The following is a 14,766-nucleotide window of genomic DNA, read 5'->3' on the forward strand; positions in this document are numbered from 1 at the left end:
AGGCCCAACCAACCAAAACACCAACCCAAAACCAATTACATTCTATCCTTTTCCACTAATTGCTCAAAAGTCCCAGCAAGATCAGCAAGAAGATCATCCCTAACAACAATATCCCAACCATCACCTTTCTCTGATACCCATTTTGCCAAGACATTAGCCACTCCATTCCATTCCCTAGGAATATGACAGAAAGAGATCCCATCCACAAAGCTACTCAAGTGGAGAATCTCTCTAAAAATAGAGGCAATTTTCTAGCTAGATTCATCCACTCTCCGATTATTTATCATATCCACAACAATATGATGGTCAGACTCACACACCATTCTCCTCCAACCAAGAGAACAAGCCTGCTCCATAGCCACCTTAATGGCCAAAGCCTCCATCACGTTATTGGATTGAACTCCTTTGTGAATAGAGAATATGAAAATAACATTGCCATATGCATCTCTCCCAATCCCCCCCACTCTAGCCAGTCCAGGATTCCCACGGGAGGAGCCATCAGTGTTAATCTTTAGGACTACATCAGGAGGAAGACTCCATCTCCCCACTCTACAAAATTTCCTCTTTCATGGCTGAGATCTCTTACTGCTACTAGTTCCAAATCCTTTATCCAATAATCCTAAATTCCTGACAATACAAGAATCACCAGGATCCACCGGCTCTGACATATCACATTTAGCACAGATAGTCTCTTGAAGCCTGGTTAGGATCAACTGCCATAGTTTAGTGGCTCCCAAGCTAAAATTACAGAAGATCCGATGGTTACGCTCCAACCAAAGATTTCATAGAATGAAAGAAGGTCCAATAGCCCAGGCCACCTGAAGGAATTAAGTTTTCGTAGGGGGTCTGCCAAGGCTATCCCAAAATTCAATAAGAGATTCAACATGAATATAGCTATGGCACCACGCCTCCACCACTTATGCCAGATCTCTCTAGAGAGAGGACATAAGAAGAAAACATGAGAAACATCTTCCCCATCCAACATACATAGGGGACAGAAAGAGGATCCCTGAAACCCTCTTTGCTGGGGATTATCCCAAGTAAGACACTTATTTTGCACAACCAACCATAGAAAAAAATTACATTTTGGCCAAGAAAATTTATTCCAAACCTTCCTCCACCAGGGAACCACCTAAACTACATTACATTGGCTATCCAACCAAGCATATCCCTGGGCCACACTGAACTTACCTTTTGGGCAAGGACCCCAAGCCAGGATGTCTTTGTCTTTAGAAGAGCTGCAAAGCCTAGTAGAGAGAAGATGCGCCAGTTCAACCCGAATCTCTGAGGAGCCCCCTATGGGACAAATCTGTGGATCCTTCCAACTGGCCACCTCCATCAATCCACACTTTCGAATAGTCTTGAAGTGAGCTACTGTGGTCCAACCTACAGAAGAAAAAACCTAAAACAGAGGCAAAAGGTGGGGAAAATTGGAGAGAATAGGAAGGTGGCCATCCCAAGAGTCCTGCCAGAATAACACACTTGACCCCTCATTACAGATCCAGAAAAGGCCATCCTTGATAAGAGGAGCACCCCTTTTAAGGCTGTCCCAAATAAAGGACCCCTTACCATCAAGCTCAAGTCTAGGAATATCCTCGACCTCCACTCCTAAGAAATACTTATGGGTCAGAATCTTGGCCCAATCTTGATCTTGATTCTTGCACCATCTCCAGTATAACTTTGCAACAAGAGCTTTGACACCGAGAGCCATACATTTAAGGCCTAGACCCCCAAAAAAATTTAGGCAAACAAATCGTGTCCCAGTTGACTAAGCTCTATTTAGAGGATTGGAGATTGCCTGACCAAAGGAATTGTCATGACAAAGCATCAAAATCTTTCAAAACTCCCACGGGAGGTGTTTGCACTAAACACCTATAAATAGGAAGAGCCTGAATCATAGTCTTGAGCAAGGTAACCCTCCCAGTAGATGAGAGCCACCTATGAGTCTAGTGACTCACTCTACTAATAATATTAATCAAGAATTTCAAACCTTGAAACATTATCATTTAAGAGTAATATAAATAATCTATTAGGTACCCTTTAATTGAATTGTCTAATAATACCCCCCAAAATATAATAAAATCTTAGAATAAAAAATTAACTCTAACCATAACAAAACTCTCAACTTTAAAGTTATCTTATACTTATATGAAAATTAATCTAGGTCTGGATGTGTTATAGATTATCTAGGTCCATGATGTGTGATGTACGTTTAATTACATGTGTATAATTTTTAATGTTAAAAATAAAAAAGTATGTACAACAAGAAATTTAGCTCTTCATACATTTTTACAGATATGGCTTCACACGATATGCTTGATGCGGCTTCTAGTGCGACACCTGATGTAGTTCCTACTGTGGCTCCTATTACGGTACAGGTTGATGCAGTTCTTGTTGCAGCACTTGATGCAGTTCCCGATATGGCTCCTCGTGTACCTTGACGTAGGGCTCATTGTGCAACTCATGTTCTAGCTCCTGGTGCGGCTCATGTTCTAGGTCAGGCTAAACCTACAACTCCTACTAGAGGTCCTATTGCACCACCTCCACGAATCGATATCAATGCATTATTTTCATTTTCAGAGCATGAGGTTGCTAGACTGCAACACTCTATATTGACCTCTGATGATGGTCTTTATAGAGACATATGTACTATGATATGTAGGAGTTTACATGATTTGATAGCTAGGTTTAGAGGTCACCATTCATTTACTCCTGCCATATGAGCTTCCATATTTAGGGAGCTTAGGGATGAGGTTTTAGGAGATGCATCATTCGATGACATCAAGAGGGTAGCCCCCAAAGACGTCATCTGGAGAGAGCTATTTCCAACTTATGAAGGGACACAGGGTAGGGTGAGAGGCTATAGAGTCACACGATGCAGAGACCCTATTATTGCTAGCATGATCTATCCATGATTTTTAGCTTCATATGGTTGTTATCGTAATAATGATTGAATACCCCTTTATTTTGCACAACAATTGTATGCTGAGTTTCGTATAGGGCTCAACATCAACTACCTGGATATTCTTGATTATTATGGATAGGGGCATGGTCAAATCGCAAATCATGACCAGTACCACAGTGTAGATCATGTGCCACCTGCAGATCTTAGAATGTTTCTTGGACCGAGGATGCCTCCTATCATTCCTACACATGCGCCTATTGCAGATAGGAAGCAATTGACACTATTGGGCACACTGCATCTGTAGCAGCTAGTATCACATCAGATTCTATTGGTCGTTATCTTCATAGTCGACGTCCTCATCCACTTGGTCGACCATCTTCACAGGCATCTAGTAGTACTTCAGGTGCCTCCTCTAATGATGCATATAGAGCTGCTGGGCTACCACTGCCAAGCGATATTCGTGGTCTTTCAGGACAACAGATACATATGGATATGGCCCACTATATTTTTTGGAGGATATATTGCACTTTATTAGCTATATTTTTGATACACAGAGGATTCTAGTACATGTGGTGATGGATGTTGTTAGACAACATCAGAGCTCCAACACAGTTCCATAGACACAGGCCGCCACATCAATGATAGATGATACACCTGTGCGTACCTCACAGCATTTGGCACCAGACTCACGACACTCTACAGATGACTCGAGCATATGAGTTGGAGATGTCCATATCATAGCTGAGGGCCTTGATGATTTTGGTGACCAATTGCGAGGCCTATCTGAGATTAATACTAGTTCGACCTTGGGTCTTTCATCATGCATGGACCTGTTATTTAGACCTGGTAGCACTGATTCTACACCAGATATACCCAACCAATTACATAGTCCACTTCACTCAGATTTACTAGTAGTTGGACATGGAGTTTCAGGCTCAGGTGCATTAGTAGATGATATGATGGAGTCTATTGATCATCCTCCACCTCCAGAGACCCTGGTACAGATATAATTTATTTTGAATTTTAAATATATATGAAATTAAAAAAATATGTTCAGTTATTGAAAAATTTATTTCAGATATATATGTAGATATTTAATTTAATCTATAACTCATAATAAATCATGTACGCACAGGTCGCTGAGCACATGGTTACACATACTATTGGTTCAGGGCATCATATACATGAGAGAGATGATTCTATTGAGGCACTTGGTAGTGCTCAAGTACTTGAGTTTTAAATAGTTTGTTTAAAGTTATTTTAATATTTTGAAAACTAGATATATATCTATATATATGCAAATTTGTATTTAATTTGAATGTATATTTACATGATGCACGTATGTATATATATGTTTTAAAGATAAAAATCTAACACATGTATGTATATATGTATATATATTTGCAGGGCTTGGTTGATGCACCTCGGTGAGAGGATGTATAGGATACTTGATTAGAGGGTTGTTCTGTTCCTATGCATCTTGAGGGTTCCTTCTAGTAGTAGATCAGATTTATATTTTTTTGATGCATATATATTGGACCCTAAAACTACCAAGTGTGCCCTAAAACTACCAACTGCACCCATGAAGTGTGCAGTTGGTAAAACAGGGTTGTAGTTGATAAAAGAGGTCAAAACTTGATAATTAAGATGTGGGTATGCAAGATATGAGTGTTTTTGATATTTTTAAGTGTTTAGGGATGTTATGCAATATGAGGAAATGTTAAATGACCTAGGGTTTTGATATGAAAAGTAAAAATGTCCTAGGGATGTTATGCAAGTGCAAATGCAAGGTGCCATTTTGAAGGTATGCAAGATGAAGATTATGATGTGCAAAATGAAGGTTAGGGTTATGTTTTGGACTTGGTAAGGATGTTAAAGGTAGGTGTACACAAAGTGGACTATGAAATGGATGGTTTCCTAGGGTTGATAATGACGTTTAGGCTATGCAAAATGAGGATAGGTGATCAAGAAGACAAGTTGGTTGATGGACAATTTGATAGGGTTTGATAGTGAAAATGATGCTAGGGTTTGAAAAATGCAATATGAGGGGGATATACCACTAGGGTAAGTCAAAAATGAAATTTAGGAATTTATGATTATGCTAATGATAGCTCGGTATACATAAGGTTTTTTGAACTTAGGTGAAATCTTTACAAGGTATTAACCTAAGAGTTTAACGTGATGACAATAGACTTTGGATCTTGACCAAAAAAATGACAAAAAAGGATAAGATCAAAATGAAAAAGCCAAATCTACCTTGACATAGGTAGCAATTGGGAAGCTGGGCTGAAACTAAGAAAATTCTAAGAGCTATGTTTTCCAAATTTTTTGTTGAAAAATGGGTCAAACTTTACCAGTGCCTCTATAGAGAGATCCATAAAGGCCCAAATGCTGAAACCTTAGCCTTAAGCTTTTGAGTCACCTATGGAGGTATGCCAAAAAATTAACATAATTCAACTTACGATTTAGGAGATCTAGGTACCCGAAGTTAGCCTAAACAACTACTAGGTCTCTTTCCCAAATTGGTGTCATTGTTGGTGAATGGATTGATAGGCTCCATGAAAGGACTGAGATTGTTTTGGCATAGTCATTTGCATTGTTTTTTATCTCAATAAAAATAGCTTTTCACATTTCTAACAAAATAAAAGTTTATTGTTTAAATGCATTATTCATCTTCTCCTATTTTAAAATATATTATTTAATATATATTTAACCAAAAAAAAGGTATCTATGTAAATATGTATATGTATCATTATTACTATTTAATATAATTATACCTAATCTATTTAATCTATTATTAATTTTTACTTGAAAATAATAAATAAAATATATTACTCTTAAAATACATCTAAAATAAAAACATGTCTTATAATATATTTTTTCTTATTCAAACATAAATATTTTCTTATTATGTTGATATTCACTCAAAAGGAGATTGAAATTTGAAATATTAGTAATATAACAATGTTGTAAAAGCTTCAAAAACAATTGAAAGTCTTAAATATAAATTTATTCAATTAAATAGGTTGCATTAATTCTTATGTTTATATAAATTGCATTCATGTTTATATGTTGCATTAATAATTTAATGTAAAAATAATTTACAATTAAAATGTATACTTATTAATTATATAATAATGAATGTAAATATTTACAATAGTTATATATAGATCACTACTCCAAATGATAATTAAAAGATAATATAGATAAAAAAATTGTCATCTAACAAACTTAAACTTGTAATATTAAATGATTCATAGTAACATATTTTTAAATTTAAATATATAATTATTGGATATGTTATAATTGACATAAAGAAAAAATAATAATTAGAGAGAGAGAGAGAGAGAGAGAGAGAGAGAGAGAGAGAGAGAGATGTGGTTTGGTAGGGTGGGGGGTGGAAAGGAGATAGAAAGAGAGAATATGCAAAGGGAAGAGAAAGAGAGAGTAAGGGATTGAGAAGAAGAGGGATATGGAGATGAAAGGAAGAGATAAACAAAGATAGTGAGAATGAAATATATAACTAAGAGAAGGTAGAGAGGGAGATATAGGGATAGAGATGGATAAAGGGAGAGATGGAGAAGAAATATGGATATAGAGGAGAGGTGTATGTGGAGAAGAAAAGGGATAGGTGATGAGAGAAGTGAAAGGGGTAGACAGAGATGGAGGGATGAATATAAAAATGAGACACAAGTAAATAGTGTTTGTGTGTGTGTGGGAGAGGGAGAGAGCAGTGAGGGAGAGACACATTCAAGGAGATAATTTGAAATGAATGCTCAAAATGATGTGGAGGACATCTGAAATGATGGTTAAAGTAGTCAAGATGAGGGTTGGCTATGCAAAGATGCAAGATGGAAGATGCAAAGTGATAATTTTTGAGGTGAAATGCAAAGGATGCAAGCTTAAATGCTAATGATTGCAATGTGAATATGAGGGATACTAAAAAGGTGCTATATGAAGTCTATATGATGCAAGTATGAGGCTCAAACTATGAAGAATGCAAGTGGATGCTATGCAAGAGTGAAATCTATGTTTTTCCAAGCATGTTTAGGAGCACAAGTTGCCATGTTTTCCAAGGTTTGAATGTATTGAACCAAAGTTTGTGATGTTTTGACAATGTTTTGACAATGTTTGATATTTTGACAAGGTTTTGCAAGTTTCCAAGGTGTAAATTTGAATGGTGGCTTTTATCTTGATTATGTTTTACACACACACAGGACATATTAAGACAAGAATAGCTGTTGTTAAAAGTGAATAGTCACACCACAACCTAGGCTTTAGGACTGTATCCACTAAATTCCTACTTGAACCAAAGTTCAACCACGCTTATCTAGAGCAGGCTACTTAGGACCTTGGCACCACAGGCTCCCCCTTACAGTGCACTCACTTCTTGAGGATACCAAGATCTGCTTCCCAAGGGGCATGACTTCCCAAAGGACTGTTGTCTCTACTAAGGACCGCGAGAATGTAGGATGTCTTCACAGGCATGGGTGACCCCTTGAGCTAGTGGATAGAAAGGATGTTGGCCACTAATACATGGTTTTTAGTAAGGGTATTTCATTCAGAAAGTGAGTGATAAAATTCCTCAGAAGGTCTCCCAGCTCGAGAATCGGGGTTTGATGCACCACAAGGGTACTGGAGGAGAGCTATCACTCAGCAATACTGTCGACATGACTTTCACCATAATCGAGTTTTATACAGCAGCTGGAACGTTGACCTGGCTTTTGGCCTGTTACTACTCTGAGGTCATCCCCTGGCATACCCAATATCGAGTATCTTGGTCCAAGGCAGGCCTCCTATAGAAGTTACATAGATTTCTCTTACACCCAAGATCCATGAATGGCGAGGGGAGAGGATACGTCCAATGCAACTCCTAGGGATTTAAACACTATAAACACGCTAGGCAGAAAATAAAAAGTTCATTTTAAGCACCAAACGAAGTGTTATTTAATCTAATAAATCCACACACATGGTTTTGACAAACACATAATGGTCTTCGACAATGTCCTGCAAAGCAAACATTAGTAGTTTACAGTTATGATCATGTCTTCATCCCACAATTGCCACATGCTGCAAGGAGACCATTAGTAACACAAAATCATCTAATCTATGTTCTAAAAGGAAATGAAAACCTTAGATTATTTCTTTATAGAAATTGAGAATTCATAAAGAGTTATGGCACATTTATTTTTATTGAATGAATTTGATTTGAAAATAAAATTAAATATTTTTCATTAATTCAAGTTATAAATTAAAAAATTCAATTAAATGTAATTGCCGAGATAATTAAAGTGAGATAAGTAAAACTAACATGTAACCACACTTTAAAAGTATCTAGTTTGAATCTATTTAACTTCAATGTATCATTTAAACAACTTCACTAATGAAAGAAAGAAAGAAATAATTTAGATGTTCAATTTTTTTTAACAAATTCAATATTTAAAAAAATGAAAAAATCAATAAGAATATACATTTCTTAACACCATGAATGTGTTACTAATTTTTAATTTGACTACAATGCATCCGTTAAACAACTTCATTAATGAAAGAAAGAAATAAATAATTTAGATATACAATTTTTTTTTTCAATTTGTGAACGAAGATAGGAAATATTGATGAAAGTGTGAACGAAGATAGTAAGAACATTAATTTGTATATATTGAGAAATCTCTCACCTACCTTCGATTTATCTATGGACAAAATTCATGGCAAAGACAGGCTTGCAATGCACTATCAGGTTGATGCCAAATATGAAGATTGATGGCACAAAATGACATCTATGATGGAAATTTGCAATCAATGATTGAAACGTGAGACATGGTGGTTTTTGTTTCACGGATAGAATGATGTTTCATGCATGTAGACGCAGGTCCCATTTTTTATTCTTTTTGGTTTTTTTGACTGTTCGCACGAACACGAAAAATTTAGACATGTTCGCACGAACATGCTCACTTAATTTTCCAACCATCGTGAAATTGCAATGGGCATGTTCACCTAAACATGTGTTCGCGCGAACACTATGTTCAAGAAAACACCCAAAATTAAGAAAATTTCAACCCATTTTTCATAATTTTTTAAATTTTTTGCTCTTTTGACTCCCATAATTGTAGGAGAATGATCTCCTACTACAAAATAAAAAATGTCAAAATGTGTTGCTTGGAGCAAGCTTTCTAATGACTATAATTTTAATACATATTTTAGTCATTAAGACTTTCAAATATATGTTTAACTCATTATAGGTTCATTACTGGTTCATTACTGATTGAACATCAACAGACTTCGACACCTCAAGAAAATTAGTAAATTAGGTCAATTTAAAAAAAAAAAAAAATGTAGGCACTAGCTTATTAAGATACCTTACTATTCAAAAAAAAAATTAGGTTTATGATAAATTGACTTCAAATTATCTGTGTCAAATGGAATGTATGTTTGAATTATGATTCATGTCACTTCAAAACTTCATAAACTATACAATATTCAACAAAAATAAATCAAACGAAATAAAGACACTAGATATTGATGTTACAAATGCAACGCCGAAAGAATTACTTCATTATCATTTCTAGAAAAAAAGTTATGTGTGTCAAACGGACTGTCACTCTTTAAAATATTGAATTTTATTATGAACCACTTTTTGGAGGAGATAAAATAAATTGACATAAATATTTTTTTTTTAGATTAAAAAATATAGTTACAAAGTAGGAACAAAGTATTCAAAATCACTAGTTTATGTTGTCTTGAAATTATTTATAGTTTTGGAGATATAGTCACTTGAACATGACGTTTGTTGGCAAAATATTGATTTCAGTGTCAAAATTGGTCAAAAAGTGGAACCCATTATTGTGGAATCACCCAATACTTTCCTGATTAGTCACCACAATCTAACAATCTCCCACTTGGGGACTGATTAGGCTTGAAACTAAACAAAAAGCTCCTACTTGGAGACTGATCCTGTAGCAATACCACTACCACATGGGGCTCCCACTGGATCAAACCACCATGGACTCTGCTGATCTTTTATTCATGTTCAGTCTAAAAGACCAACCAAAGCTGAAGAGGAGTTCAACTTCTCCCTTGTTACAACCTTTGTCAACATATCTGCTAGATTGTCATTGGTATGTATCTTCTCCAGCTTTAACTATCCATCTTCCAAAACTGACCGAATGAAATGGTACTGCAACTGTATGTGTTTGGTCTTAGAATGCAGAGTTGAATTCTTAGCAAGATGAATGACACTCTGACTATCTATGAACAAATAATTATCCTTCTAAGGATGTTCCAATTCTTCTAAGAAGAACTGAAGCCATATCATCTCCTTGGCTGCCTCTGTAGCAGCAACATACTCTGCCTCTGTAGTGGATAGAGCATTAATCTTTTGTAACCTAGAAACCCAACTCACAGCTGCCCCACCAATAGTAAAGACATAACTTGTAGTACTCCGCCTGGTATCAATATCCCCTGCCAAATTTGAGTCAACATAGCCCTGTAAATCAGTAGTAGAGCCCCCAAAGTGTAAACACTTATTGGATGTTCCTCTCAAATATCGGAGAATCCACTTGACAACATTCCAATGCTCAAAACCTGGATGACTCATATACCTGCTAATGACTCCCATTGCATGTGTAATTTCTGGCCTAGTGCATTCCATAGCATACATCAAGCTTTCTACAGCTGAAGCATAGGGTACCTTGGACATCTTATCCTCCTCTTCCTGTGTCTTGGGACACATCTCCTTAGTTAATTTCAAATGACCAAGTAAAGGTGTGCTGACAGCTTTAGCATTCTCCATAGAGAAATGTTGCAACACCTTCTCAACATAATTAGCTTGAGATAGGATCAATGTTCTATTCTTCCTATCTCTACAAATCTTCATACCAAGGATTTGTTTTGCTGCCCCCAAATCCTTCATAGCAAATGCATGTGCTAACTGGCATTTTAGCCCCTTAATATGATCCATGTTAGACCCAGGTACAAGCATATCATCAACATATAGACATAAAATAATGTAGCTATCATCATCCAACCTCTTAAAATAAACACAATAATCTAAAGGACACCTATTATAGCCATGCTCATGCATAAACCTGTCAAATTTCAGATACGATTGCCAAGGTGCTTGCTTCAAGCCATATAAACTTTTCTTCAATTTGCACACTAATTCTCCTTACCTTTGACCTCAAATCCCCGTGGTTGGGCCATATATATTTCTTCATCCAAATCACTATGAAGAAAGGCTGTTTTAACATCCAACTACTCTAAATGCAAATCTTCAGTAGCCACAAGACTTAAAATAGTACGGATAGAAGTCATTTTAACAACAGGAGAAAATATCTCATCAAAATTAATTCCTTTTTTCTGTGCAAATCCTTTTACAACTAACCTGGCCTTAAATCTTTTCTTACCTCCTTCCTCTTCTTTCAACCTATAAACAAACTTATTCTGTAAAGCCTTTTTACCTGCAGGCAACTTGCATAGATCCCATGTCTGATTCTGTAGCAAAGAGTCCATTTCATCTTTCATTGCAGACTCCCACTGAATCTTAGTATCCACCTGTAAAAATTCATCATAACTTTCAGGTTCACCAACATCAATAAGTAAAATAGAATACAAAGAGGGAGAAAATCTTTTTGAAGGTCTAATTTGCCTCGTTGACCGTCTAACATTCACTGGTGTGTGTGGTATTTGTTGTTGCAATTGTTGCACATCATGAGGAATGGCTGGAACATTAGCTTTTGGAGTATCATCCAACACTACATAATCATCTTCTTTCTTCTCATGTTGCTGCAACAGATCTTTGTACAACACTTTCTTATTGAATATGACATCTCGACTTTTAACAATTGTCAGATTTTTAAAATCCCAAAGCCTATAATCAAATTCATTAATGCCATATCCAACAAAGACACATTTCTTTGATTTAGCTTCTAGCTTGGCTCTATTTTCAGAGTCTATATGAGCAAAAGCTTCACAACCGAAGGTCTTGAGAAAAGAATAACTCACCTTCTTACCAGTCTATGCTTCCTCTAGAAAACCATAGCCCAAAGGAGTAGAGGGACCTCTATTAATCAAATATACTGCAGTATTGATAGCCTTTTCCCACATGTGTAAGGGCAACCGAGCATGCAACCTCATGCTCCTTGCGCGCTCCATTATAGTCATGTTCATGCGTTCAGCCACTCCATTTTCTTGTGGATTCCTTGGAATAGTTTTATGTCTATGAATACCATTAGTGGAGCAATAATCTTCATATTCATGACTGAAATACTCACCACCATTATCAGATTTGAGACATTTTAATTTCTTACCAGTCTCATTTTCAACCAAGCATTTCCATTTCTTAAAAGTTTGAAATACATTAGATTTCTGTCTAAGGAAATAAACCCATACTTTTCTAGTTGCGTCATCAATAAATGTAACATAATAATGAGAGCCACCAAGGGAAGATACCTGAGCTGGTCCCCATACATCTGTATTCACAAGCTCTAATTTCTCCATTTTGTTTTCCTTCCCAGTCTTTAAAAAACTCACTCTCTTTTGTTTTCCATACACACAACTTTCACATAAATCCATATTAACACATTTCAGACCTGGTAAAACTTTCTTTGAATGAAGTACTTTCATACCTTTCTCACTCATGTGCCCAAGTCTGTTTTGCCATAGCGCTATATCAGAATCTACAATAACTATTTGTTCTCCCTGCTCAACTACATCAATTGTTTTTGAACATTCATTTTTCTCTGAAACAATCAAAGTAGTAGGAACAATATGACCTGTACAAAGATATAAGGTACCTACTTTCACACCTTTTGCTACTACAAGGGAACCTTTTGAAACCTTCCTATTTTTATCATTAAAAGTAACTACACAACCCTCATCACCGAGTTGCACGGCTGAAATTAAATTCCTACTCAGCCTTGGAACATGTCTTACCTCATGTAGTAGCCAATGATTCCCATTCTGCAACTTAATCTTAATTTTTCCCTTTCCAACAATCTAATAGGGTTCATTATCCCCCAAATAAACAAGCCCAAAATCCCCTTGGACATAATCAATGAAATAACCTCTATGAGGTGTAGCATGAAATGAAGCACCAGAATCTAAAACCCATGAATCATCAACACTCTCTAAAGACAGAAGCAAAGCATCCTCTTCGGATTTGTTACTTACCACATTTGCCTCATTATCTCCATCTGATTTATCTCCTTCATTTTTCTTTTGATTCCAACAATCTTTCTTTTTGTGCCCTGGTTTCCCACAGTACCAACAATCATTTGGTCCTTTTGATTGAGACCTCCTCCCCATTGACTTTCCTCTTGATTTCCCACGATTTCCAGAGTTACTTCCTCTTTTAGTCATTCTGCCCCTACTTTGTGCATTCAAAGCACTTCCTAATGTAGATCCACCTGAGAATTTCCTATGAGTTTCCTCACTCAAAACAACACTGATCACATCATCATATTTTAGGGTACTAGATCCAGGAACAGAATTACTCACTGTCATTACCAAGCCATTCTAGCTTTCAGGAAAAGAACACAAAATCAAGAGAGCCCTAATTTCTTCATCAAAATTGATACCCATAGAAGATAACTAACTAGTAATAGTATTAAACTCATTTAAATGATCTGCAATAGATCCACCTTCTGCCATTTTCATATCAAATAAATGCTTCATGAGAAATACCTTGTTTGAAGTGGAGGGCTTTTCATATAGTGTTGCTAGGGTTTTCATCAAATCTTCTGTCATCTTTGTTTTTGTAATATTAAATGCCACTGATGGTGCCAAGCATAACTGAATGCTTTTGAGTGCCTTTCTATTCAAAAGATGCCATTCAGCCTCTGACATAGTTCCCTAATTCTTGGCTTTTCCTTCCAACGGCTTCCATAAATCCTTCTGATATAGATAGTCTTCCATTTGCATCTTCCATAACTGGAAGTTCTGCCCATTAAACTTGTCAACCCTCATCTTACCCTCATCTGCCATCGCTCCCACTCAACCATGAGACTCCCACTTAACCATGAGACTTTTCTGCAGAGGATAACTAAAAGACAACCTCGCTCTGTTACCACTTGTTAGGATAAACCACAGATAGAAATAAAAACTACATGCAAATATAACCAATAATAGAAAATAATAGATCACACAAAAAATGAACACAAGGCACCAAGATTTAATGTGGTTCACCCAATCCCTAGGCTACATCCACCAAACAGCAAGTTCGGTCTTATTACAATCCAGTGATTACAACCTAATTACAATCCGTAATCCCTTACAGCTCAATACCGCCACAAGAACCAATTTCGCATCACAACATAATGAAAAATATCCAACCCTAAAACCATTTTATACAAGTATTAAACCACTTTAGGGTTATAACATGTCAGAAATAATTAGCCATAACTTTAGTGGTGAATAGTACCAAAACGATTGGCGAATAGTACCAATTTTTTTAATTTATTTTTGGGTGATGCCCTAAACCCCACTAATTATGAAGTATGTATAGTACTTTCCTGATCAATCACCACAATCTAACAATCTCCCACTTGGGGACTGATCAGGGTCCACACTAAACAACACACTAGCTCTCTTTTAAGTCTTTTTTCTACATTTTATAGTTTTAGCTTAAGCTTTGCCAAATTTTGGCCAAATTTGGGGTTCTCAATGAATGAAATTGGCCAACTAACTAATATTGGGCACTAAAGTTATCACTAAATTTTCTTTGAGAATAAAATAATAGTGTTATGTGTTATGGTGTTATTTTGTTTGATTTTTTTAAAAGATTTTAGATCTATTAGTTTGAGTTTTTATATTAGTATACATTACTTTTAAATTAGATTAAAAAAATATTGTGACTATTTTGTTGG

Source organism: Cupressus sempervirens, chromosome 4, assembly GCF_028749045.1.
Source record: "Cupressus sempervirens isolate cs-2001-9-10 chromosome 4, ASM2874904v1, whole genome shotgun sequence".
Lineage (NCBI taxonomy): Eukaryota > Viridiplantae > Streptophyta > Pinopsida > Cupressales > Cupressaceae > Cupressus > Cupressus sempervirens.